The sequence below is a fragment of the Eriocheir sinensis genome, unplaced genomic scaffold, assembly GCF_024679095.1.
Source record: "Eriocheir sinensis breed Jianghai 21 unplaced genomic scaffold, ASM2467909v1 Scaffold637, whole genome shotgun sequence".
NCBI classification, from domain to species: domain Eukaryota; kingdom Metazoa; phylum Arthropoda; class Malacostraca; order Decapoda; family Varunidae; genus Eriocheir; species Eriocheir sinensis.
The window spans coordinates 183,618-211,587 of record NW_026111984.1 but is presented as its reverse complement, the minus strand read 5'-3'; the positions used below and the strand labels follow the sequence as shown (position 1 = coordinate 211,587).

Genomic DNA, 27,970 nt, shown 5'->3' with positions numbered 1-27,970 from the left:
GTAAAGTCAGATTGCACCAAATTTTTCTTCACCAACGTTGAAGTGCGAGAATGGAATAAGCTTCCACCATCAGTGGTCCAGTGTAACACGATTGACTCCTTCAAAAATAAGCTCGACCGTCACTTCCTTCAACTTAATATCAACTAGAGTAGAAATGCAACGTTTTGGAGTCTTCTGATTAATGTAAAATCACTTAGGTTTAAGGACAGACCACCAAGTCTGGACCATGGGGTCTGTGTGGTCTGATTTTCTATCTAAATCTCTCTCTCTCTCTCTCTCTCTCTCTCTCTCTCTCTCTCTCTCTCTCTCTCTCTCTCTCTCTCTCTCTCTCTCTCTCTCTCTCTCTCTCTCTCTCTCTCTCTGTCACAATTTTCTCCTTTTTTCCTCCATCTCTCTTTTTCCTCTTCTCCCCTCTCCCTTTCTCCCTCTCTTTTTCCTCTTCTCCTCTCTCCCTTTCTCTCTCTCTTTTTCCTCTTCTCCCCTCTCCCTTTCCTCCCTGTTTCGCTGCCAATACCTCCCGCTTCACATTTCTAACCCCTTGTAATCTTTCCCCTTCCCTCACCCATCGCCTGCCACCTCCTCCCTCACCTCTCAATCCCTCCTCATCTTCCCTTCCTTCCTCCACACGATATTATACTTTTTTTCCATTTATTTCATTATGATCATCCTTTCTCTCCGTTCCTCGTTCCTTTCCTTCCAATACCTCTTTCTATATCCGAGTTCCTTCCGTTTTACTTTCTTCTGTTTCTTTAACTGTTTACCTCTCTTCGTATATTCTTCACTATCATTTCTTCTTTCTTTTATTCCTCATTTTTCTTGTTCCTTTCCTGTACCGAGTTTTTTCTCCTCTTCCATATTTTCTTCCTCTCTTCCTCTTCCTCCTGCTTAGTCTTCTTGATCTTCCTCCCCATGACAACAGCTGCTTTCTGCCTTTCTTCAAGACCTCCTTTTTTTCCTCCTCCTCCTCCTCCTCCTCCTCCTCCTCCTCCTCCTCCTCGTCCTCATCCTTCTACTCCAACTCCTCCTCCTCCTCCGCCTCCTCCTCCTCCATCTCCTGCTCCTCGTCCTCCTCCTCCTCCTCCTCCTGCCTTTACCTTCGCCTTGAAAGGAAAAAGATACGGAACTCTCTCTCTCTCTCTCTCTCTCTCACACACACACACACACACACACACACACACACACACACACACACACACACACTGTCTAACCCATCTCACACTGTTTCGGCCTGTCTGTTTGCCTACTCTCTCTCTCTCTCTCTCTCTCTCTCTCTCTCTCTCTCTAAGGATTGTGAGACGAGATATTTTGTGTGAGTAGTAGAGAGAGAGAGAGAGAGAGAGAGAGAGAGAGAGAGAGAGAGAGAGAGAGAGAGAGAGAGAGAGAGAGAATGATAAACCAGGCACGTCTCCTTCCTCAAAGCCTTTTTACCTCCTCCTCCTCCTCCTCCTCCTGCCGACGACATAAAGGTGGGAGGGAAGGCCCTCACGACGGCAGACTGCGAAATTATCCAGAGAGACCTAAACCAGATCACTCGGTGGTCAGAAAAATGGCAGATGTCCTTCAACACTACCAAATGTAAAGTAATGCATATCGGATCCAGAAACAGCAACCACACATACCACATGGGTGGCGAACCACTACATGTTGTGCAAGAGGAGAGAGACCTCGGGGTCACCATCAGCAGTGACTTGAAACAAGCAAAACACTGCAAGTCCGCCTGTAAGAAAGCCAATATAATGCTTGGGTTCATAGCGAGGAACTTTGAATACAAGACGCCGGGAGTTATGTTATCCTTGTATAATTCGCTGGGAAGGCCCCACCTGGAATACGCCGTGCAATTCTGGTCACCAAATTACAGGAAAGACATTGAATTACTTGAGAGAGTACAGCGCCGCGCCACGAAGATGATACCATCACTGAGGACGAAGCCCTATGAAGAGCGACTCGAGCGACTCAACCTCTTCACGTTGGAAAAGAAACGACTGCGGGGAGACATGATACAAATCTTTAAGTAACAAGTGCTTTAATCCCTCCTTGCAAGCCACTCCTATGGCTAACGGATTGATTAAATCACTGAAGCAGGCAACCTTGTAATGAGCCAACAGGCTTTCTGCTGCCTGCTAGTCCATGTTTCCATGTTGCCTCCTCCTCCTCTTCTTTATCCGTGTCATCAATGTATGGAATGCTCTGCCTCAAAACGTCGTCGAAAGCGAAACTATTTGCACGTTCAAAAACCGACTAGACAAATAACCCGAGCATCCGTTATTTTGCTCCGGTCTAACAGAAAGTAGTGTTAGCCTAGTTGTCGTTTATGATCTTCCTTCTGTCCATGTAAGATTCCATTGTAGTTTTTCTATACTACATGGTATTCTTCCTTTTCGTGCCAGCCTCGGCTAGAGGGACTGGTAGGAGGGGAGGAGCCTTCACCTTTGCTGTCCTGTGTCTCTGACTCGTAGATTAGAGTAGATAGTAGCAACAACAAACAGCCAAGAGGTTTGTTGCTGTTTGCTTTTCCTGTGTACTTCCTTTGTCCTCCTCTTCCTCCTCCTCCTCCTCCACGGGAAGGGGCGGACGTACCACCTCAAGGGAAAGACTTTGTAGGTGTGAACTTATTTCTGCTGCATGTAAGCGTATGCTCTCTCTCTCTCTCTCTCTCTCTCTCTCTCTCTCTCTCTCTCTCTCTCTCTCTCTCTCTCTCTCTCTCTCTCTCTCTCTCTCCTATTAATGTAACGCTTTGCTATCTGACCTTTTCAGCACCAGTAAATAAAGAAACATACTGAGAGAATATTGGTGATGGTGGAGGTGGTGGTGATGATCTTGGCAGTGGTGGTGGTGGTGGTGAAGTTGGTGGTGATGATCCTGGCAGTGGTGGTGGCGGTGTGCCGATGCTGGTGATAATTAATGATGTAATGTCAGAGGTGATAAGACGAAGAAAAGGAAAATAATGAAAATACAAAAAACAATAACAGCTTTACAAGTACAGAACAATAGCCACTCTATCACTTTTTTCCCAATCCACGTAATCGGATCAAACTCTTACTTTTTTACCTCTCTCCTCTTTGACGACGCCATTTCCAGACCTCTAACCTTTCCTTATTTAATGTATAGGCTGATTTACAAGGACCAACCTATTCCTGCCATATATATCATTTAAAGTGCTAATAACGACTTCATCAGGGCTTTATATAATAAGTTTATTTTGGCTTTGTTTATTGAGTGTATGTCTTAGGGGTCTTTAACTTTGTCTTCTACTACTGGCGATGTCAGTCTTTTTTTTTTTTTTCCATTCAAGCGATGTCTGTTTTTGTTTACTTGTCTGCTTGTTTGTCTGTCTGCGTCTCTTTCTTTCTTTCTCTTTCGTTCACTACTTCCTTTTCTTCCTTAGTCTTCCTTTTCGTCATACTTTCGCTTGTTCACTTGTCTGCTTGTTTGTCTGTCTGCGTCTCTTTCTTTCTTTCTCTTCCGCTCACTACTTCCCTTTCTTCCTTAGTCTTCCTCTTCATCATACTTCCGCTTGTCTTACCAAGGGAAACGAAAATACTTAAAAGGAAAAGGGAAGGAAACAAACAAACAGAGGTAAAATGAACACCAAAAAAGGGAAAGAACAAAAATAATACAAAACACAGGAGAAAAAAAGGAAAAAAGAAGGAGAGATAGAGGAGGAGATGCAGTAGGAGGAGGAGAAGGAATACATAGGAATACATAGGAAGAACAGACACCAGAAGACCTATCGGTCTATGGCGAGGGTGTCTGTTTACTACCGCTACTACTAGTAATCTACGTGTGGTAGGACAGGACAGAATAGATGAAGGCTCCTCCCCACCCACCTCTCCCTCCGGCAACGTACCGGCAGGAAATAGTTAGAAGAGAACACCATGTACCTTTAAGGAAGAAAGGGCCATGGAAATTTTACAGTAAAGAGAGAAATAAGAGGAAATTACTACCCTTAACTTACACTACTGGTAACCTAAGCTGTGGGAGAAAATTACTTAATTACATAAGAACATAGAATTACAGGGAGACTGGAAAAGGCCGAGTGGCCTACAGAGGGCAGCCCCAGAACCCCCCCTAATACCAACGATGGGTGAGGTGTAGTTTCAGGAGCACAGGTGAAGGCTTCATCCTCGTTTTATCGGCGGTACTAGGCACGCACCAGTAATCTGTCACCTTACTGCACCCACACCTCACTCCACCTGTCATGCGGACATTAACTGTTGCTTTGCTCTATTGTTGACTTTCGCTACTTGCAATCTAGGTTGTGGGGGAGAATTATATGAATATAGGTTGATTTCTTGCTGAAATCTGTCTGAAAACATGCGAAAAAGGTCAATATAATCTTATATCCCTGAATTACTTATCCAAAGAAGACTTAAAGCTATTGATACTCTGCGCTAACTACTGACGGTGGGAGTCTATTCCAGTGATCGACGACTCTATTATTGAAAAAACTTCTGCGCACCAATGTGTTACATCGATTTCCCTTTAACTTCATACCGTTGCTGCGTGTTCGTGTGTTGGTGTCTCTCTGAAATAGACTATCTGGGTTAATGTTGTCGAATCCTTTAAGGATTTTAAACACCTCAATTAAGTCCTCTCTTATCCTTCGCTTTTTTATGGAAAACATATCTAAACGCTTTAAAGTTAAACGCTCGTCATATGGCAGGTTTCGGAGCGCTGAAATTTGTTTGGTTGCTCCTCTCAGTATCTTTTCTAGCAAAACTTGATCTTTGATATAGTTCGGTGACCAGAACTGAACGGTGTATTCTAGGTGTGGCCTTACAAATGCTAAATATAATCTCTTCATAAGTTCGGGTGATTTATCATCAAAGTTTCTTGAGATTAATCCTAACATCATATTGGCTTTTTTACTCGCTGCAGATCATTGATCACTCATTTTAAGAGTGTTACTGATAATGACACCAAGATCTTTTTCTTGTTTTACTTCGCTGAGCTCATGTCCTTGAATATGATCTTTAAAGTTAGGATTTTTTTCATCTATGTGCATTACTTTACATTTATCTCCGTTAAAACTCATTTGCCATTTTTCGCTCCAGTCGGCAAGTCTTATTTAAGTCTGATTGAATGTTCTCGCAACTTTGGATGTTCATTACCGTACCTCCTAATTTGGTGTCGTCGGCGAATTTGGCTACTTTTGATAGGATATCAGTTTCTAAGTCGTTCACGTAAATTATGAATAGTGTTGGCCCCAGGACCGAACCTTGGGGCACGCCACTGGTGACGGGTTGCCAATCCGATGCTTCACCATTAAGAACTACACGCTGTTCTCTGTCGGTGAGCCAGTCATGAATCCACGCACATAGATGGTCGTTAATACCGTGGGAACGCAGTTTTGAAATAAGCCTAACGTGAGGAACTTTATCAAACGCTTTCTGAAAATCTAGGTAAATTACTTCATATGGGCTTCGGGCGTCCCAACATGTATAAACATCGTTGAAAAAGGTTAATAGGTTGGTAAGGCAAGAGCAATTACTACGAAATCCATGCTGACTATCAGTTATCAATTCATTTGTTTCAAGGAAAGTGATCATTTTATCCCTGACTATTTTTTCAAATAGTTTAATTAGGACAGACGTAAGGCTGATAGGACGATAATTACTGGCTAGTTTTTTGTCTCCTTTTTTAAAGATCGGGGTAATATTGGCCTTTTTCCACTCGAGAGGCACACTGGCCTGTGCTAATGACTTGTTGAATATTAACGTTATGGGTAATTCTAGCTGTTGACTACATTCTCTTAACACGCGAGGAGATAAATTATCGGGGCCCGGAGATTTATTTGGATCTATTCTCTGCAGGTACGCACGCACTTCGCTGATATTAATTTCGGTCAATGCAGGCTTATGTTCCCTCCAGTCGAGCATTACAGTCCTGAGGGAAGAAGAAACCCGATCGATAATACAAGAAATAAGTGATAGTCCCCATTTAGAGAACGAGAGAGAGAGAGAGAGAGAGAGAGAGAGAGAGAGAGAGAGAGAGAGAGAGAGAGAGAGAGAGAGAGAGAGAGAGAGAGAGAGAGAGAGAGAGAGAGAGAGAGAGAGAGAGAGAGAGAGAGCACCGTTATATGTTTATGGGCTGTTGTGAAAGAGAGAGAGAGAGAGAGAGAGAGAGAGAGAGAGAGAGAGAGAGAGAGAGAGAGAGAGAGAGAGAGAGAGAGAGAGAGAGAGAGAGAGAGAGAGAGAGAGAGAGAGAGAGAGAGAGAGAGTGTGAGAGATAGAGAGAGAGAGAGAGAGAGAGAGAGAGAGAGAGAGAGAGAGAGAGAGAGAGAGAGAGAGAGAGAGAGAGAGAGAGAGAGAGAGAGAGAGAGAGAGAGAGAGAGAGAGAGAGAGAGAGAGAGAGAGAGGACGGTTATATGTTTATGGGCTGTTATGTGGTGTCCAACGCTATCTTCTTTTCCTCATTTCCTCACCTCTCATAATTATCGTTTAGAGCCCCTCCCTCCCTCCTTCCGCCTCCTCCTCAAAGCATAATTTCTTCCCCTTCTCCCTTTACCTCCGCTTCCATAAACTACCAAATCCTTTATTCCCCTTGTTTCTTTCTTTCCTAATATCCCCTTTCTCTCCACTTACTTCCCCCTTTTATTTCACCTCTTTCCCCATTTCCCCTTCCATCCGTTTCTTTTCCGGTACCGCCCTCGTCCCTATCCGTCCCCGCCACCATCTCCTCCTCCTCCTCCTCCTCCCATTTCTACAGCTTTTTTTTCCCATCTCGCTGTGTTTTTCCCATTCCCCTCTACCGCCTCCTATTTCCTCCCTCATTCCTCACTTTTCACCATTCAACTCCACCTCTACCCCCTATCCCTCCTTTTTTTTCCATCGCGCTGTCAGTTTTGCAATTCTTCACCTGAGCAGCAAAATTTAGGCGTCCCGCTGGTCCTTTTAATAACACGGCGTCCAGGTGGAGGCAAGAAGAACGAGGGAACGAGATGATGAACCACGGGAGCCTGGAGGCGTGGAGAACAACTGTGCGGTGGTGTTCAATTGAGCTGGCAGGCGGTACAGTCGAGGGAAGGATGATGAGGTGTTTACAGGAGTGTGTGTTGATGACAGTGTCCGGTACATGAAAGCTAAAGATATAATTATATGGCTGGGATGTGAAAGAGAAGTTGATCGCGTAAGTGTTTATACTGAGCTTGTTAGGATATATTATAAGTAAAATTACTGTGTTTGAGAAATGGAGTGAAGCAGAGTGATTAAAATATTAGGGTGACAAAAGGTATTAAAAGAAATGTGAATAATGCAGAAATAAGGACAATTACCTGACATGTGAGAAGATACTAACGAGGGAAATGTGACGAGGTGCTTAGAGGAGTGTTGATGTTAGGGTAATGTACAAGAGAAGATGGCGCCACTATAAACACTTGCCTGCGCCATGATGGGCTGGGGCCGACTACCATCCAGGCCCCTCAAGATAGCCTGCCGGCGCTATAGATGGCGGCACTATAAACGTTTGCCTGCGCCATGACGGGTTGGGGCTGAATAACATCCAGGCCCCTCAAGCAAGCCTACCAGCGTAATAGGCGGAGACGTAAAAAAAAAAAAAAAAGGTGTTCACATAAAAAAAAACCCATGAAAATAAAGTTGATATTCTTTTTACAGCAAAGAAAGCAAGAAAACTAAATGACAAAGGAAAAACGAAAAAAATATAGTCTGCCAAGCACGGCGATATAAAAGAGGAAAGCATGATGGTGTTTACAGGCGAGGATGTCGATGTTAAGAATCTCCAGGTAAACATAGGGGTGTATGGAGGACTGGGTCGTTAACTATGCTCCCCGACCCTAAACCCTTTGCGAGCTATTTCACGGCCGCGGCGACTGCAGCGTCGCCGCGGCCGTCGCCAGAGGAGGCGACGCGCTTTCCTAAACATACAGCACGTTTGTAAGCTCCACTTACCCTCTTCTAGGTTCTATCTGTACACCTCTACATAGTTTCTCGCGGAAATACTACAAGAATACACAGTCGTTCCACGCACAGCATGATGACGTCACACTCTCATCTGACCTAAATCTCGGCTCCAGGGCTCTCATGTAAACAACAACAACTAAAAGTAAAGGGGTAACTCATGTGTGACGAATATAATGCAAATAAAAGGTGAACCTGATGTTAAGGGCCAGTCTTACAGTCCAGTACAGCACGTTTGTAAGCTCCCCAACCGAACACAAAACACGACGAAAATTCCTTGTTTAGTTTTTTTTTCACATTTGTTACCTTTTTTATGCCCTTGAACTGACAACTCTGCTGTAAGGAAAAAAAAAAAAAACTATACAAGGAATTTTCGTCGTGTTTTGTGTTTGGTTGGGGAGCTTACAAACGTGCTGTACTGGACTGTAAGACTGGCCCTTAACATCAGGTTCTTTTTTTTCGCTACCTTTTATTTGCATTACTCGTATATTCGTCACACATGAGTCATCCCTTTACTTTTAGTTGTTGTTGTTTTCATGGGAACCCTGGAGCCTAGATTTAGGTCAGATGAGAGTGTGACGTCATCATGCTGTGCGTGGAACGACTGTGTATTCTTGTAGTATTTCCACGAGAAACTATGTAGAGGTGTACAGATAGAACCTAGAAGAGGGTAAGTGGAGGAAGAAAAGGAGGAAGAGGAGGAAGCAGCGGAAGAGGTGGAGGAAGACTTTAATCCAGACCCAATAATTCGTAGATAAAACTTTCTTCTCATAAGGATTGAACCCCATTTTGCTTCCCCATCTCTTTCATAACATTTACCCGTTCAGTCATTTTTTCCGGCATACTCATAGAATAAGTTCCGCACAATGGCAATATAAATAAAAAAGCTGCATGCTGAGCTTTCATCAACGTCAAATGAAACTCCTATGATGTGAAAACTCGATGAATCAATGAAAGAAAAGAAAAAAAGAGAAAAAGCACTTGATGGCAGCTATTTTTTTCGTGTGTTTGTGGGAGGAGAAGTGGTGGACAGACTTTTTGTGTGTCATTGTTTTACCTTTGAGCTGCTTCCTGTGATGCGAAAATAAACAGATAAATGGGAGAAAAAAGAATAGAAAAAGCACATTATGGTGACTGTTTTCTGATGGTGGGAGAAGTGGTTATCGTTTTTTGTGTGTGTGCTGTGTGTTAACGTTTGCCTGCTATGATGCGAAAATAAATATATAAATGGGAGAGAAAAAAAAAGAAAAACACATGATGGTGAGTGTTTTCTGATTGTGGGAGAAGTGGTTGGCGTTTTTTTAGTGAGTGTGTTTTGTTTTGTCTTTGAGCCGCCTCATGTGATGCCAAGAAATGAATAAATAATTAAAAGTGCATATCCTTAACCCAACAAGAGGACACTCGACTTATTCATGACAACTCCTAGGCCGGTATTCTCAGACGCTTCTGTCTCTCATACCAACTTTTTCCACAGGGGTCAAAGCAGATCAGTCGGATTCTCATGAGTGTTTTTTTTAGGTCCATAGTACAGATAGGAGGTCAGACTACCACCAGGGTCATTAAACTACCCCTGGCAATACCCACAACGCCTACGAAAGCTGTGTGTGTGTGTGTGTGTGTGTGTGTGTGTGTGTGTGTGTGGAGAGAGAGAGAGAGAGAGAGAGAGAGAGAGAGAGAGAGAGAGAGAGAGAGAGAGAGAGAGAGAGAGAGAGAGAGAGAGAGAGAGAGAGAGAGAGAGAGAGAGAGAGAGAGAGAGAGAGAGAGAGAGAGAGAGAGAGAGAAATAAAAAAAAAATTCATAGATGGAGAGCAAGGATGAAAGAAAGGGAGAAATAGAATGAAGTAGAGAAGAGAAAAATAAAGAGACAGACGACTTAAGAGAAGTGTGCCCCGATGCGAATGTTAGGAAACTCTAGCGGGCCGTCCTCGTGGGCGTCAGCACTCTCACTGGTGTTTTCTCTCCGCAGGTGTGTGGGTGCAATGTATACCTGAATGGAGTTAATTGGTGAGCAGATTCCTACCAAGTAAAATCAATCAATCAATCAATCAGAGAAGGAAAATATAATAAAAAAGAAAAATTGGAATGAGAAAGAAAAGGGAAATGGATGCTGCGTCGCAAGCCGTCGCGAGGATTCCTTTGGATGCTTGTGCGCGTTTCCCAGGCCCGTCGGTCTTCCATCCCTGAACCGATAAACGCGGTGACCGGCGCCTTCACAGTAATTATGATTAATTTTATAATCCAGTCTGGTAGTTTTAAGAAGCGAGTTCTTGCATCCTCGCCTCGGCGGGGGTGTGGAGTGCCAGCGAGCCCAAGGTCTCCCTGGCGAGCATGGCAGGAATGGAGGGCTCCAGGCAGGGCTCCTCGGCGTCCCTCCGGGCCCCGACGGAGGTGCCGGAGATCTTCCGGCTACAAACTCGGGCAGGTGAGGCTCGTAAGCCGTGGAAGGCAATTCACCTAGGAGAGCAAACTCTAAACAAACTCGGGCAGGTGAGGCTCGTTAGCCGTGGTAGGCATTTCACCTAGGAGAGCAAACTCTAAACAAACCCGGGCAGGTGAGGCTCGTTAGCCGTGGTAGGCAATTCACCTAGGAGAGCAAACTCTAAACAAACCCGGGCAGGTGAGGCTCGTTAGCCGTGGTAGGCAATTCACCTAGGAGAGCAAACTCTATACAAACCCGGGCAGGTGAGGCTCGTAAGCCGTGGTAGGCAATTCACCTAGGAGAGCAAACTCTATACAAACCCGGGCAGGTGAGGCTCGTTAGCCGTGGTAGGCAATTCACCTAGGAGAGCAAACTCTATACAAACCCGGGCAGGTGGAGGTCGTTAGCCGTGGGAGGCAATTCACCTAGGAGAGCAAACTCCGAACAATAAACCCGGGCAGGTGGAGGTCGTCAGCCGTGGTAGGCAATTCACCTAGGAGAGCAAACTCTATACAAACCCGGGCAGGTGGAGGTCGTTAGCCGTGGGAGGCAATTCACCTAGGAGAGCAAACTCTATACAAACCCGGGCAGGTGGAGGTCGTCAGCCGTGGTAGGCAATTCACCAGGAGACCAAACTCCGATCAATAAACCCGGGCAGGTGGAGGTCGTTAGCCGTGGGAGGCAATTCACCTAGGAGAGCAAACTCCGAACAATAAACCCGGGCAGGTGGAGCTCGTCAGCCGTGGTAGGCAATTCACCTAGGAGAGCAAACTCCGAACAATAAACCCGGGCAGGTGGAGCTCGTCAGCCGTGGTAGGCAATTCACCTAGGAGAGCAAACTCTAAACAAACCCGGGCAGGTGAGGCTCGTTAGCCGTGGTAGGCAATTCACCTAGGAGAGCAAACTCTATACAAACCCGGGCAGGTGAGGCTCGTTAGCCGTGGTAGGCAATTCACCTAGGAGAGCAAACTCTATACAAACCCGGGCAGGTGAGGCTCGTTAGCCGTGGTAGGCAATTCACCTAGGAGAGCAAACTCCGAACAACAAACCCGGGCAGGTGGAGCGCGTTAGCCGTGGGAGGCAATTCACCTAGGAGAGCAAACTCCGAACAACAAACCCGGGCAGGTGGAGCTCGTCAGCCGTGGTAGGCAATCTGCCTAGGAGAGCAAACTCCGAACAATAAACCCGGGCAGGTGGAGCTCGTCAGCCGTGGTAGGCAATCTGCCTAGGAGAGCAAACTCCGAACAATAAACCCGGGCAGGTGGAGCTCGTCAGCCGTGGTAGGCAATCTGCCTAGGAGAGCAAACTCCGAACAATAAACCCGGGCAGGTGGAGGTCGTCAGCCGTGGTAGGCAGTCTGCCTAGGAGAGCAAACTCCGAACAATAAACCCGGGCAGGTGGAGGTCGTCAGCCGTGGTAGGCAATTCACCTAGGAGAGCAAACTCCGAACAATAAACCCGGGCAGGTGGAGGTCGTCAGCCGTGGTAGGCAATCTGCCTAGGAGAGCAAACTCTAAATAAACCCGGGCTTGTGGTGCTCGTTATACTGTCGTAGACAATCCACGCGATGGGAACACCAAAGAAAAGGAAAATAAAAAAGAACACCAGAAAAATGGAAAATACAGAAACGAAACATCAAGAAAAGAAACAAAAACATCATCCACCTTTAGGCCCTAACATCGCCAAAATTATGGACGGGTCTCTTCTGGGGAGAAAGCGGCTCATCCAGACCAAAGAACATCAACAAAAGGATGATATGAATAAATGAACATAAAAAAAAACAAAGAAAAACACATCAAGGAAAGAAAAATATAACAAACATCATCCACCTTCCGGCCCTGACTAACATCACCAAAATTATGGGTGGGTCTCTTCTGGGGAGAAAGCAGCTCACCAAGACCAAAGAACATCAACAAGGGATGATATAGAAAAGAACACCAAAAAAATATGGAAAAAGAACAGAAAAAACATCGAAAAAGAAAAGCAACAGAAATAAATGAGCAACATCGAGAAAAGAGAAATACAAAGAAACATCATCCACCTTTCGGTCCCAAACAACATCACCAAAATTATGGATGGGTCTCTTCTGGGAGGAAAGCGGCTCATCCAGACCAAGGAACATCAACAAAAGGATGATGGGAAAAAAATAACAACAAAAAACATCAAAAAGAAGTAAAAAGAAAAAGAACAGGAAAACATCGAAAAAGAAAACAAAAGCAATAAAAAGAACGAAAAACACGACATCAAGAAAATAAAATAAAACAAACATCATCCACCTTTCGGCCCTAACAACATCTCCAAAATTATGGGTGGGTCTCTTCTGGGAGGAAAGCGGCTCACCCAGACCAACGAACATCAACAAAAGGATGATAGGAAAAAAGAACACCAAAAAAGAACATAAAAAAAGAAAACCAACAGCAAGAAAGCACAAAGGAAAAAAGAAAGAAAAAGAAAAGAAAAGAAACAAATAGAAAAAAAGAAAAGAAAGAAAGGAAAAAGAAAAAAAATAACAAAAAAATAAATAAATAAATAAACAAAATAATATAAACAAATAAATAAATAAATACAGAATATAGTAAAATTAACCAACTGACTCTAACTGCTTAACTAACTATCAAGCTATCTATTTAACTAACCTACCTAACTAAAGGTAATACAGCTGTTTGACTACCCATTAACAAACAAACAAACAAACCACTTAACGATCTAACATGGATAGTGAGGTAAGGTGGGATTAGACTTACAGGAGCTGCCTTGTAGAGACTAACCGGCCTCTTGCAGACTCCTTACGTTCTTATGTTCGTTTACGTTTAAGAATATGGCCCTTAAACCCCATTCACACCTGTACTAATACCTGACTGGTTGGGTGACTCATTCTACCTCTGCCTGCCTCCCCTCCTGCTACTGTCTCCGCTATCAGCACACAATCTACGCTCCCCCATAAAACCCACACCTAACCTAACCTAACCTTCCTGTATACCCCCTTCACACCTGTACTAATGCCTGGCTGGTTGGGTGACTCCTTCTACTTCTGCCTGCCTCCCCTCCTGTTACTCTCTCCGCTATAAGCACAAATCTTCCCTCCCCCATAAAACCCACACCTAACCTAGCCTAACCTTATTGTATACCCTTCATACCTGTGCTAATACATGACTGGCTCACTTCCCTACATTCAACCTACGCATTACCCCGGCGCGCTCCTCGCTTGGCCCGTGACCCCGCGCAGGTAACAGCAGACCCCCTCAGCCGGCGACACAGGACCGATTGTGACACGCAGGTTACCTCAGTTTACCTTTCCCAGGCATACCCATTTCACTGACCCACGCGTGAGGAGGAGGAAAAAGACGAGGTAGAGGTCAAGAAAGGGGAGCTAGCGAGAGGGAGGAAAAGGAGGAGAAGGAGGAGGAGGAGGAGGAGGAGAAACCCAACGTGGCGGGTGAGGTAGTGTACGCTGCGGGGTCAACTAAGCTCCGCACCATTATCCCCTATTTTCAAAGGGTAAAAAATAAAGTCCTTGAATTGGATTTTCAAAGCGTTTCCATGACTGTTGAAGGTTTGTACAAAAGATATATGAAGAGATAGTGATGTTTCATAAAGTAGATTATGATATACTGGCACGGACCTAAAACGAATCTTTACCCCGAAATGTTTAAGAATATGGCCCCTTATGTTCTTAAGAGTATAGAGGTTTTGCAGTGACGTCACGAAATAGCTTCGTCTGCAGACCCACTGGTGGTCCCCTCCCCAGCAGAGTGAGCAGACGCACCACGTGTGCCCCCTCCCTAAGTCACTACCCGCGGGCAACTGGCAGGACCTTCAGCATCATTTGTGTTAAGTGATTACGCGAGATCGCTTGAGAATGCTGCGAAGCTAAGATACATCGAACAAATCAGTGCTTTTGTGGTTCATGAAGTGTGATTCCAGAAGTGGCTCGGCGAGTGTTAATGCCTTCACCGGGCTGTATTTCGTGTAATAATTCTCTCAAATACGGTGGACGGCCAGTAATCAAAGCTTGGTGTGTCAAAACACATAACTTAAATACTATCCTTGCTTTTATTGGCAACCAGTGGAGCTCTATCAGAACAGGAGTAATTCTCTCTCGTGGTGGAATTCCTTTGATTCATCTCGCTGCTCTATTTAAGACCATCTGTAATTTCCTTAATTGGAGCTTTGGCAGGTTAAAGTAGATTGAGTTGCAATAATCCACTCTTGATATGATATTGTTAATCACCAATTTCTTGATAGAATCTTCATCCAGGTATTTCTTGATAAAAGCAATATTTCTAAGGTGATATCCGGCAATCCTAACGACATTATTTATCTGACATTTCAGTGTCAAATTGTAATCCAACAACACTCCCAAGTCACGAACACTTTCAACAATATGAATTTTATTACCACTTATAGTCATGTTACCGTCACCAAAATAACGTAGAGTGTCCTTCTTTCCCACAAGCATGAATTCAGTCTTATCATCGTTTAATTTCAATTGCTTATAATGCATCCAATCCTTGACTGAATTAATAACACTATTGATCTTAGCACTTGTATTTTCAATATCAGTGATGGAAAAGTAGAACTGGGTGTCATCAGCAAATAACTTGAATCCTACACCATGTTGTTGTAGTATCCTGGATAAACTAATCGTGTATATACAAAATAAAATAGGTCCCAGCACACTTCCTTGTGGAACTCCTCTTGTCAGAGCTTCATATGAAGAAAAACAATTTCCAATTTGCACACAATAACTTCTGGTTTGTAAATAACTCTCAAGATACTTTAACGCATTGTCTACCACTCCGATGTTCCTTAAGTCTTTTACAAGCAATTCATGAACAACCGTATCAAATGCTGCACTAAGATCTAGAAGAACCAATATAGCACATTTACCCCCATCCATCATTTCTAGTAAATCATTAACAACAGAACAAAAAGTAGTCTCAGTACAAAATATTGGCCTATATGCAGACTGACTATCAGGCAAGACATGGACCTTTTCCAAGTGTTCCATCAACTCTCAATAATTGCATACTCTAATAACTTAGACAAAAAAGGCAAATTTGATACTGGTCTATAAGAGCTTACATTTTGATAATCAAGTTTTCCCTTTAAGACTGGTTTTATAACAGCTCGCTTTTCAGAATCCGGAAATTTACTTGAAGAAATACTAGTACTGACAATTCTTAGCACCATATCCATGAAACTAGGAAAATTATCTGCATCCATGATATCTAGTACAGGCAATGGGTCACTGGCACAATATGTTTTCTTAGCTTTCTTGAAAAGTCGAACAAGATCATCCTTCCTAATGATTTTAAAACACTGCAATCTACAATCCACCTCAACATCAGCAACAGGCATAAAAGGTGTTTACACAAATTCCGATACAATATTCATAATCTTACTCTTGAAAAAATTACAAAAGTTATCCGCTAAATCTTTATCACAGAAACCATCGGGAAGCTTTCTTCTCAAAGTAGTACCAGTAAGACTATTGAAAAGTTGATTTAATTTGTTCATATCTGATCCTGCCTCAAGAATTTTAGTATGATAATAGTTTCTTTTACTCCTACTTATCAAGTCATTATAGCGATTTCTCACATTTTTATAATCCTCCCAGGCCACAACAGATCCCTCATTTCTCCATTTACATTCCTTGCGTCGTTTCTCTCTTTTCAGAGTCAAAATTTCACCATTAAATCAGGGCGATCTATCCTTGACAGTAATGACCTCTAGGATCGGACACACATTGTTATATTGTGTCTTAATCACCTCATTATAAGTGTCAGTAAGACAATTCACACAATTTGATTTAAATAACAAATCATTGTGAACACACTCTCCAGTCATATCTTCATAAAAAGTCTGACTAATTTCACTGATAAATGTAGCAGCAGAAAAACCCACCTTATTCCTATAATAATTTTTCTTAGTTACCTTACATATTGACAATAGTAATTTAAATGTTATGAGCCTGTGAACTAGGGAAATAGTAAATTCATGTTCAACATCCACCCTACCTATGAGATTGTTTACATCATCACTAATGACTAAGTCTAACACATGGCCAGTTGATGAAGTTACTGTGCTCACCTTGTTTGACAACTGATAAGATTCAAGAAGCTCACAGAAAGAAACTGTGTTATGGTTTTCATGATCATCCATCCATATATTGAAGTTACCAACAATAAAAACTTTAAAAGAAACCATATCAATTGAGTCCAACAATGCACCAAATTCATCAAAGAAGAGATTAACACTTGACCAAGGTGGCCTATATATAACAAGGTATGCTACCCACTGGTTTTGATGCTTAAAACTAACCTCAATATATTCAAAACTTGATACTTTCACTCGTGTCAACACCCTCAGGTGAGAAAAAAACATTCGACAAGAAAATGCCTACACCACCCCCTCGTCTGCCCTCTCTGGGGCTATGAAAGAAAGTGTGAGTAGCAGGTGTCATCTCAGTAATTCTACTTGTGTCATGCTCATTCAACCAAGTCTCAGAAATAGCTAAAATATCAAGTGATTGCTCATTTAACATTTCCCTAATTTGAATAGTCTTGTTACCCACAGATTGAATGTTAACAAAAGCACAATTTAAATATTCAATAGTAGACTTAGACCATACTTTAAATATTCAATAGTAGACCTAGACCACACTTTAAATATTCAATAGTAGACCTAGACCACACTTTAAATATTCAATAGTAGACCTAGACCACACTTTAAATATTCAATAGCAGACCTAGACCACAATTCAAATATTCAATAGTAGACCTAGACCACAATTCAAATATTCAATAGTAGACCTGGACCACAATTTAAATATTCAATAGTAGACCTAGACCACACTTTAAATATTCAACAGTAGACCTCACCATCCTTCCGTGCCACGTGTCCGTCGTGGTGGTTTACCTGCCTTTGTAGTATCCACAAGTCAGGGTGATTGTGTACTGCAAGGCGAGGGAAGCATTTGGAAGGTCGAGAGGCGGCGTGTTGCAGAGAGGAACGAGAGAGGACTGAAGGAAGACTCCAAGACTCCAGACCACGAGGTAGACCAGGTGTGGTTTCGGCTTCGCCCATCTCCAGCTAAGTACATATTTTGCTAAGGATGTTTTAAGATAGTTAGCTAGGTAGATGTGTGCCTGGAATTAGCTTATTCCTTATTTTCAAGCGAGTTTCTTTGTTGCTGTAAATAAACTTGAGAGCAGGTTCATTTGGCCTTTGTTTGTCCTATGGGACAAATAATAAAGACGAGAAGGGGCTGTGAGTCTGAGAACTCAATTTTCAGATACTTATTTTAAATTTTTTTGCTGAGAATTTTTTCGAGATCTCAAGAAGTCCAGACCTTTCAAGAACCCCACACCCGCTCTACTGGATTCGCTGGAAATCTATAAAATGACACAGCATCTCTCCCGTGTCGGTTAGAACATCCAACCGCACATTACGTATCCCATGACGAACACAGAGTACTTGTGCTGCAGGTTCTGCAGCCGCCACTAAGGTTTGCTTTGATAACTGACCACCAAGATGGCCGTGCAGGCCCGCGCGACCCCCGCACCCCTATTAATGACGTCAGCTGCAAAACCTCTATTGCATTCACTAAGTCTTCCCGATCGTTCTTAGGGGCTGAACAAGGAAGCAGAGGCGAGGTGATTTAGTTCGGGTCAAGGTGAGGCTGCAGGTTCTTAAGAGGCTTACGTGATGGTGCAGAAAGTCATGGAAGGAAAGTCTTTCAGGTTTAAGATCTAAAGGTTATTCACATCATTCGGTAACTCAGCAAATACTCGTCTGTGTGTGTGTGTGTGTGTGTGTGTGTGTGTGTGTGTGTGTGTGTGTGAATATTTGTGTATTTCGGTTTGGGTAGAGGGTGTGTGTGTGTGTGTGTGTGTGTGTGTGTGTGTGTGTGTGTGTGTGTGTGTGTGTGTGTGTGTCTAAGCCATCTATCTATATTTATCTATCTGCACATTACGTCGATATCTGAATCTTTTTATCTATCTTTCCATCAGCCTATTATTCTATGTATTTCTATCAGTCTATGAGATGGACGAGGCAGGAATTGGTTGTTTTTTTGTGGGTGTCATCACTAAAAATTATTATCCAAGCTTATGACGATTAAAAAATGTACAAATTGCAAATATTAACCTCGCCCTGATCCTCTTGTTTCAATCACATACAGAAGGAGATCTAAGTTATTAAGCAATAGAAACTCCACCAGTAAACGCAAGAAAGTGTAAATACTGACCTCTTCCTGATGCTCCAATTTCTTACATGTACAGAGAAATCTTAGGTCGGCACTGTCAGACCCTTCCAAACCTCACATCAACAATTTCCAAAGGCCAAAAAGGAGACAAATCAGGTTCTAATGAGTGTTTTTAGGGTTCTTGGTACAGAGGAAGGGCCAAACTACCACCAGGGCTTTTAAGCTACCCAAGGAAATGCCCAAAACTCCTGGGAAAACCGTGTCAAATATGTGTGCCTGCGCCGATATGTTTAAGAGTATGGGCCTAAGTTATTAAGCAAGACAGTTCGCGCGAGTGACGGTTCAGTAACTCCTGCTACTCTTCCTATTCCCTCCGCCTCTTCAGCCCACGTGCCGCGCCGCTAAAGCCTCTGAGCCACGGTTTTTACACGCGTAAAACTCAGCGTGATCAAAGCGGACACCTACTGTTTGATATCTATTCTTTGTTCCTGTCATTACAAGCGAGTCAGTACAGCCGCCGGCATCACAGTGAGCACGGCGGGATATTATTCATCAAGGGGCTGAATTCCGCGAACTTTAATGGATTATACACACACACACACACACACACACACACACACACACACACACACACACACACACACACACACAGTAGCACATCACGCCACACGTTTCATAACTAAGCAAATCCAGTCAAAGCAAACTTAATTAAAATTGTTTCTTTGTGAAGAGTGGAACAGACGCGCCCTCGCCCCGGTGAAAAAACGTGGGCGGAGTGGTTACCCCCGCGACAATTATCCGCGGCAATAACAGTCTGGAGACAAATGATTCCCCTGGACGTGGGGCGGCGGAAGGCAGGGAAGGGAAGGAGGGGAAGGAATAGCTACAGGAAAGGAACACATAGGGATAGGAAGCGGAGAGATAGGACAGTAGGCTGGGATTTGGTTGTACGAGGGGCGGCGTGAAGCAGGGAAGGGAAGGAATAGAGCCAGTTAGGGATAGAAAGGCTAGGGATAGTAAGCGGATACAAGTCAGTAGGATGGGCAGGCTGGTGGACCTTAGTTGATGATTCGGCTGCACGAGGAGTGGGGGGGGGGGGCAGGAAAATAGGGAAGGCAAGAGCACCAGGACAAGCAAGCTCTGTCCCTCCCTCTCCTTAAGTAGGCCACTGTTCTGCCGCCTCTAAAGCCTTTCTGTAGGGGGGTAATTCATTTAGGATACCCGCTCTTTGACTCCCCCCTCCACTCCCCTCTCCTCTCCCTCCCCCTCTCCATCTCCTGTCCACAAAGGAACACAAAGGAAGAGCAAACAACAGCAGACCTGCTGGTCCTTACGAGGTTGTTTGTGACAAGCTACACTAACTATCTAATCAAAGGTGGAAGATGAAGGACAGCAAAGGCGAAGGCTCCTCCCAACCCCCCCATACCTCCAGCCAGAGCTGGCAGGAAAGGAAAAAGAGCCATGCAGCATGGAAAAACTGCATGGAATTTATGTAGGAAAGAGGAAAGAACTACCATTACTGCTACCACTAACCGGGCGATAAAAGCGGACAAGGACACCAGTACTCGAAAGAACTTAACGTTGTTACGACAATGAGTAATATCTTAGTTACTGGTTGGATTCAAAACACTTGTCTAATCTATTCTTGAAGGCCGTAACTGTTGTACTATCAACGACATCACAAGGTAGAGAGTTCCAAACATTAACAACTCGATTGAAGAAGTGTTTAGCTTCGTGCGACGAGAATCTTTTAATACTTATCTTCAAATTGTGATTTCTTCTTGTTCTATTTGATCGATCAATTGTAAAGTAATCTTCCGCATTAATATCACTGAATCCTTTGAACATTTTAAACACTTCTATTAGATCGCCTCGCATTCTTCGTTTTGATAGGCTGAATAAATTTGCTTCTTTAAGCCTTTGTTCATATGACAAATTTCTCAACCTAGGAATCATCTTTGTTACTCTTCGTTGGACCCGTTCCAACTTTTCTATGTATTTTCTGTAGTAGGGAGACCAAAACTGTACACAGTACTCTAGACGGGGTCGAACCAACGAATTATACAGTTTTAATATTACATTTTCCGATTTATTATTAAAAACTCGTCCGATGAAGCCAACCAATTTGTTTGCAGTTTTAACTACCTCTGAACAATGCTGACCGGGCTTTAAATCGCTTGATATAGTGATTCCAAGATCCTTTTCTTTACTTACTGCAGAAAGTTCTTGGCCATTCATTACGTACCGAACGCGATTGTTATTTTTTCCGATGTGCAACACTTTACATTTCTCAACGTTAAATTTCATTTGCCATTGATTGGCCCAACGTGCAAGTCGATCTAGATCTGATTGTAAAGCTTCTCCGTCGAGTATCGCAGTTACTTTACTAGCAATTTTTGTGTCATCAGCAAATTTTGATACTTTGCAAGTGAGCCCATCATCGATATCATAAACATAAATTAAGAAGAGCATGGGGCCAAGCACTGATCCTTGAGGTACGCCGCTTTTGACATCGAGCTAGTTAGATGTAACACCGTTTAGAACTACTCTATGTTTCCGCTCAGAGAGCCAGTCTGCAAGCCAATTGTGAATGTTACCCGAGATACCGTGCGCCAGTACATAGTTTGCTGAGCAATCGTTGGTGTGGGACCTTATCAAATGCCTTTTGAAAATCCAGATATATGATATCTACTGATCTGCTTTCATCGAACACCTCAAAAATATAGTGAAAAAAATCAAGTAAGTTAGTCAAACACGAACGTTTACTACGGAAGCTATGTTGCGAATTATTTATTATATTATTTTCTTCGAAGAATTTCACCATATTGTCGCGAATGATAGTCTCCATTAACTTACAAACAATAGATGTCAGGCTAATTGGTCGATAGTTTCCTGGATGAGACTTGTCCCCCTTTTTTAAAATTGGTGTGACATTTGTAAGTTTCCAATCCGATGGAACTTTTCCAGCTGTTAAAGATTTATTGAATATGATTGAGAGCGGTTTACAAATTTGATGTTTGATTTCTTTTAAGACCCTAGGGGTAATTTTGTCTGGACCAGGAGCTTTGCTTACTTTAATCTTTTCAATTGTGCGTAAAATGTCACTTTCTACGATGAGCACGCCACTTAACATCTTTTCGGTCCTTCTAACCTCCGGCGGTTGAGGTGATAAACAATCTTCGTCGGTAAATACGGATGCGAAAAAGTTATTTAGGATTGTAGCCATTTCATTTTCATCGTTCGTGTGGTTACTATTATCATTAGCAAGCGGTCAGATACCACAAGTGAGTGACTTTTTATTATTTACATAGCTAAAAAATTCTTTAGGATTAGATTTACTCGTTTCCGCTATATATTCTTAAAGATTTTTCATGCTTCGTTTTATTAATTTCTTGGTTTCGCGGCGAATTCTGTCCAACTCTAGTTTGTCAGCCTCGCTCTGAGATGATATGTACCTACTGTATACGCGTTTTTTAGGAGATAGGCTATTTTGAATTTCGTTATTCCACCATTTGGGTTTCTTCTTAGAAGCTGAACGTCTGTTACGATAGGGTACGCATATGCTTATGGCTTTGTTCAATATTGTGGTGAAGGCCTCCCAAGATTTATCAATATCTGTTTCCGCCGTGATTTCAGTCCAGTCAGAATTATTTAGAATTGATCGGAGTCTTACGAAATTCGCTCTCTGATAATCAGGCACCTTTTCTTTACTAGGAGTTACTTTACTTTCTTTCATATTGATGCTGAATGTGATTGTTCGGTGATCGCTAGAACTAAAAATTGGACCAACATTTACTTCGTTAACTAGATCAGCTGTCGTTGAAAATATAAGGTCAAGTATATTATTTTCCCGAGTCGGTTCTTGAACGTGCTGATGTAAATCACTTTCTAGTAAATTTGTGTACAGGTCGAGCCCTGTATGACAGTTCAACGGTTCACCCCATCTTTTCACTGGCAAGTTAAAGTCCCCAACAATTACTGCCTCGCAACTGCTACTTGTTTCTAATAATAATTCACTTAATGCGTGGTCGATATCAAGAGTCTGCCTTGGCGGTCTGTAGATAAGTCCAATTACTATTTTACGAGATTTATTTTTAATATCAATGAAGACCGTGTCTACATTGGTTATAATATCTGTTTTCACGGATATTGGATGGAGAGAGTTGTGGATATAAAAGATAACGCCTCCACCCTGTCTGTTCTCTCTTTCATGACTAAAAATGGTATAACCCGGTAATCTATATTCCGCAATGAAATCTCTATTTGAAGTGTATATCCAAGATTCTGTGACTCCGATGATGTGATAATGATTTGTAGCTGCGAGGACTTCTGAGTCTTCAAATTTGTTACGTAGGCTACGAGCGTTTACATAGCAAGCTTTAATGTGATTCGAGTCGGGAGTTTTGCGGGTTGAGTGCACCCTTACGGTGGAGCTGCTGGTGTTCTCGCCTCCGCGTTTTTTGGCTTTCGAAGAGCCACTTGGTCACAGAGCAGCCTCCCGAAACGGGCTGCTCCAACAGGGTTTAAGTGAATGCCATCAGGAAGGAACAAGTCTGAATCGTAGTAAAAATTGTTCCACAAGTTAGCGAACTGGACGTTTTCTTGTGAGCAAAGGGACTGAAGTCTGTTGTTTGTGCTGAAGGCCTTACTGTAAAAATTAGATTCGGCACCGACCCTCGGGAGGATTCCTGAGATTATGATGTTACTGGCATCCGTTTTACGTTTATACTGCTTGATCATGCGGCGGTATTTCTCAAGCAGTTCCTCAGAAAGGGTTGTCTTTCCGTCATTCGTCCCCGCGTGAATGACAAAGAGGGTGTTTCGGTCGGCATTTCTCGTGACATCATCGCACGCTGCAGTGATGTCGTCCAGTCTGGCACCTGGATAGCAGTAACGTTTTCTGCGGCCGTTTGATGAACGACCACAGAACTCAACCAGCTGGCCACGCACCATGGAGTCCCCAACTAGGCGAGTCTCGAACTCATCCTCCACGGTGTCTGCCAGCACCTGGAACCTATTGAAGATAGTGGGGGTCAGTAAATCCTTGGTTGCCTGCTTCGGTTTGGCTCCATTCCTTACAGGTTGGAACCCGACATCCTGTGAAGCAGGAAGAGAAGCGTTAAGTGGGGCAGGCTGGAAGTTGTCCTGTGAGGCAGGCTGGGAGTTAGCCTGTGAAGCAGGCTGGGGGTTAGCCTGTGAGGCAGGCTGGGGGTCAGCCTGTGAGGCAGGCTGGCGGTTGTTCTGTGAGGCAGGCCGGGGGTTAGCCTGTGAGGCAGGCTGAGGGTTAGCCTGTGAGGCAGGCTGGGGGTTAGCCTGTGAGGCAGGCTGGGGGTTATCCTGTGAGGCAGGCTGGGAGTCAACCTGTGAGGCAGGTAACACGTCCTCCCGTGAAGCAGGAGGGTCGTCTGGAGAGGGCACAGTCTCAGTGGAGGGCCTCTCCACCATCGATCCTCGGCTAATGGGTCTTCGGCAATATCGAGCCCTATATGAGCCTACCACGACTTTTTTTTTTTCGCGGCCTATAGCGCCGGTAGGCTTCTTCCCGGTGGGGCCTGATGGTCGGCCCAAGGATTCTTCCCGGTGGGTCCTGATGGTCGGCCCAGCCCGTTCTGGCGCAGGCGAGTGTTTATAGTGGCGCCATCTTGCATTGGCTCATGCTGCCCTCCCGGAGCTCATCTTTAATCCTAGAATCTAGAGTCCGGGTTGATAGGTGGTCTTCTGGACAGCATGTGGGTAGTTTTAAGCCACTCGGCGGCGGCTGAAAATCCCAGCTTGGTGGCACCGGGCGGGATTGAACTCGCGTCCTCCTGAACGCGGTGCTGTTACTCTGTCGATTCAGCCACCGCCTCCCCAAACTGCTGCCCATAACGGTCCACTGTCACATGCAGAGGAAGAGGACCGTATATAAAATAATCGTGTATAAACTACGACTATCTAAGACTACAACGACTGCATTCCACAACGGTTCAGTGACATGCTGAGGAAGAAGACCGTATGTAAAGTAACCGTGTATAAACTGTAACACTGACTACTAGATCCTAAGTTAGCAAGGAAGGAAGACTAGGGAAAATCTACAACACAGAACTTGAAAATCTATATAACTGACTCCATCATGAGTTAACAATAAAATGAAAAAAGAAAATGTTCATGAAGGAAAAAAAAGGAGCACTCTTGTTACTGATTCTTAAAAGACGAATCATCACAATCCACTTCATTCCATCCCTTTGAAATATTGCCACGTTCCTTGTGTGTGAGTGTGTGTGTGTGTGTGTGTGTGTGTGTGTGTGTGTGTGTGTGTGTGTGCGTGCGTGCGAGAGAGAGAGAGAGAGAGAGAGAGAGAGAGAGAGAGAGAGAGAGAGAGAGAGAGAGAGAGAGAAAGTCCACCAATTAAACAAAGACTGCTCGTATTGCGTCATTTTCACTGCACGAACCAAAACACATAAAAGGTACGAGTCATATACGTCTGCATCAAAAACACGTCAACAAATAACAACGTTTGAAATGCATTGCGCGTCACTCACACCCTATTACTGCAACGTCAAATTTACCTGATATGTTCGGACGGAAATATAAACACGACTATAAACACGGATCCAAGGTCTTTTATATATGCTACTGGACTCCCTACAGGCACTTGTTGACGGTCTGTTCTTAGCGCCGTGACCCTGAGTGCGCGTCTCTGATTCAAGCCGTATTCTTAACGTGTCGGCATCTGACTTCGCCTGTTTCAAAATTCCTCTCGGAGAAGTTGCTGGGTTATGCATGGACTGTTTTGTGGGAGAAGATAAATGTTTTCCACTGGAGTTCTTAGCATGAGGGAAAAGCAACAACAGTGTAGCAAAAGTGGCAATCTATCGAGTCTCAAATCTGAAACCCACGTCGCTCCGCCTCTCTGTAACGAAGACCTTGTGTATACAGAGACTTAGGAAAGGAAAGAATGCGCCTCACTGCCTTTATTTATATATGTTTTCCTTGCATCAAAGGAAGGTCAAATTGAACGTAAGGAAAACTTCGCAAGCAATTCAGACTCTTTCGTCTTTTGAAACTTTTATGAATTGAAAACAGCGCCGCGGGGCAGAGAACGAGATACCCAGATCATGACAGTCTGCTTACCTATAGGGATTCTGAGTCTCTCCAGCTACGGCCGTGTTCTCAAACCTTTCAGGGCCTACACACCCACACTTGATAAGGCTTTGGTAGAGTCTGTGTTGGTATTTCCATGGTTAATTTTATGAGCTTAGTGATAGTTTGACAAGGCCTCTGCGCCATGAGTGTGGAAATGATACATTATCAAACCTTTCAGGGCACACCCACACTTGATAAGGCTTTGATATAGGTTGTGTTAGTATTTCCATGTTTAGTTTTACGATCCTAATGACAGTTTGACCATGAACGTGGAAAAGACACATTCTAAAACCTTTCTTGGCTTACACATCCACATTTGATAAGGCTTTGATTGAGACAGTGTTAGTATTTCCATGGGTAGTTCAGCGAGCCTAATGATAGATGGACAAGGCTTCTGCACGATGAATAAGAAACACATACATGAGAACCCGACTAATCTCCTTTGTGGCCTTGAGAATTAGACGCTGTGAGAGCCGAAAGCGTCTGAGAATTCAGACCCAAATGTCTTCTTATAGACGACAGCAGAGGCGCTAACAGACAGAATGCCACAGCTAGCAACACAAGGCAGAACAGGTCGAAAAATAAAGGCTAATGAGCACGTACTAATAAATTAATCCAGAATTGTTTTGGGGGGAAACTTTGAATAATGGAAACCCGATGAAAAAATACCTATAATTTTTTTAACGAGTTAAAGTAGTATAAATAAATATTGTTTATGAGGCGCTTTGATGAATATAATTATACTAATGATGCCGGGAAAATTCCTTCCCCCGCCCCCCCCAACACACATACACAGATACTAACAAACTAACAAACATACACACTCTTATATCTATCTGTCTATATCTATTTATTTATTATCTATCTCTATATCTATCTGTATCTTATGTCTATCTATCTATCTCTCTATTTATATATTTCACGCTATCTCTGTCTACTTATCTATCAGAAGTGGAATTGGACCTTTAACAAACAGCGACGGTGCACTAGTGACTGACAGCCAACACGTTGCAAACCTATTAAACAATTACTTTTCCTCGGTGTTTAATAATAACAGTCCTCCCGCCACCACCACCAACACCAGTACTAATGTAAATCCCGAGCATGCATTGTCTAACTTTGAAATAAAACCCGATGAAGTCCTTACAGCCCTCAAATCACTTAAAACAAATAAAAGTCCTGGACCTGACAAAGTATATCCAACTCTGCTGAAAGAAACAAAGAGCGAAATACTCTCCTCCCTCACAACCGTATTCAATATGTCCTTGCGACAAGGCATCGTCCCTTCAGATTGGAAAAAGGCTAACGTGACACCGATTTTTAAGAAAGGAGACAAAAAAGTACCAGGTAATTACAGGCCCATAAGTCTAACTTCGGTTGTAGGTAAGCTACTTGAGGGCATAATTAGAGACAAAATTGTGAGTTACCTTGAAAGCCACTCATTGATTGGGGACTCACAACATGGCTTCCGAAACAAAAGATCCTGCCTATCAAACCTATTAACCTTTTATAACGACCTCTTCACTGTTTATGACGTAACCAAATCACTGGACGTAGTCTATCTTGATTTCCAGAAAGCGTTTGATAAAGTCCCGCATCATAAATTACTTTACAAATTAAAGCAAATAGGTATTGACGGTCAAGTAAACCATTGGATCGCGAATTGGTTGAGCAACAGACAACAAAGAGTAGTGATTGACGGATTTAACTCAGAGTGGGCGCCTGTCACTAGTGGCGTCCCTCAGGGCTCGGTTCTTGGCCCAGTGCTCTTCATTATTTACATCAACGACGTGGATGTTGGACTCAATAACCGCATTAGTAAATTTGCAGACGACACAAAGATTGGTAACTCGGTTCTGACTGACGAAGACAGGCAAAGCCTCCAAGAGGATTTGCACAAAATTTCAGCTTGGTCGGATAGATGGGAGATGCCCTTTAACGTAGACAAGTGCCAGGTCCTTCAAGTTGGAACGAGGAATAAGAAGTTCGAATACGAAATGCGCGGCGTTAAACTCAAAAGCGTTCAATGCGTCAAGGACTTGGGGTTCAAAATCGCGTCAAACCTCAAATTCTCACAGCAATGCATCGATGCAGCAAATAAAGCGAACAGAATGTTGGGCTTCATTAAAAGAAACTTTGTATTCAAGAATAAAGATGTAATACTCCCGCTCTACAACAGTTTAGTCAGACCCCACTTGGAATATGCGGTACAGTTTTGGTCTCCCCACCATGCAAAGGATATTGCTAAATTAGAAGGTGTTCAGCGTCGGGCAACGAAAATGATCCCTTCCTTGCGCAACAA

General features: G+C 43.4%; 2 long non-coding RNA genes across 22 annotated transcripts; one reads left to right on the top strand and one right to left on the bottom strand.

Annotated features, from left to right (window-relative positions):
• Positions 1–10,460: 10,460 nt before the first annotated feature.
• On the top strand, positions 10,461–12,617 carry LOC126993580 (uncharacterized). Of its 21 annotated transcripts, none has more exons than XR_007747979.1 (4): positions 10,461–10,598; positions 10,862–10,926; positions 11,260–11,392; positions 11,461–12,617. It is a non-coding gene; the product is annotated as an uncharacterized LOC126993580 (long non-coding RNA). The 21 variants fall into 21 exon arrangements; XR_007747978.1 differs by lacking the exon at positions 11,260–11,392 and adding an exon at positions 11,000–11,129 and having other exon boundaries at positions 10,862–10,932; XR_007747968.1 differs by lacking the exon at positions 10,862–10,926 and adding an exon at positions 10,664–10,802 and having other exon boundaries at positions 10,473–10,598; positions 11,136–11,392.
• LOC126993581 (uncharacterized) lies at positions 10,574–11,551 on the bottom strand. Its single transcript, XR_007747988.1, has 3 exons — positions 11,425–11,551; positions 11,162–11,291; positions 10,574–10,695 (listed from the first exon to the last, which is right to left on the bottom strand). It is a non-coding gene; the product is annotated as an uncharacterized LOC126993581 (long non-coding RNA).
• Positions 12,618–27,970: the final 15,353 nt, after the last annotated feature.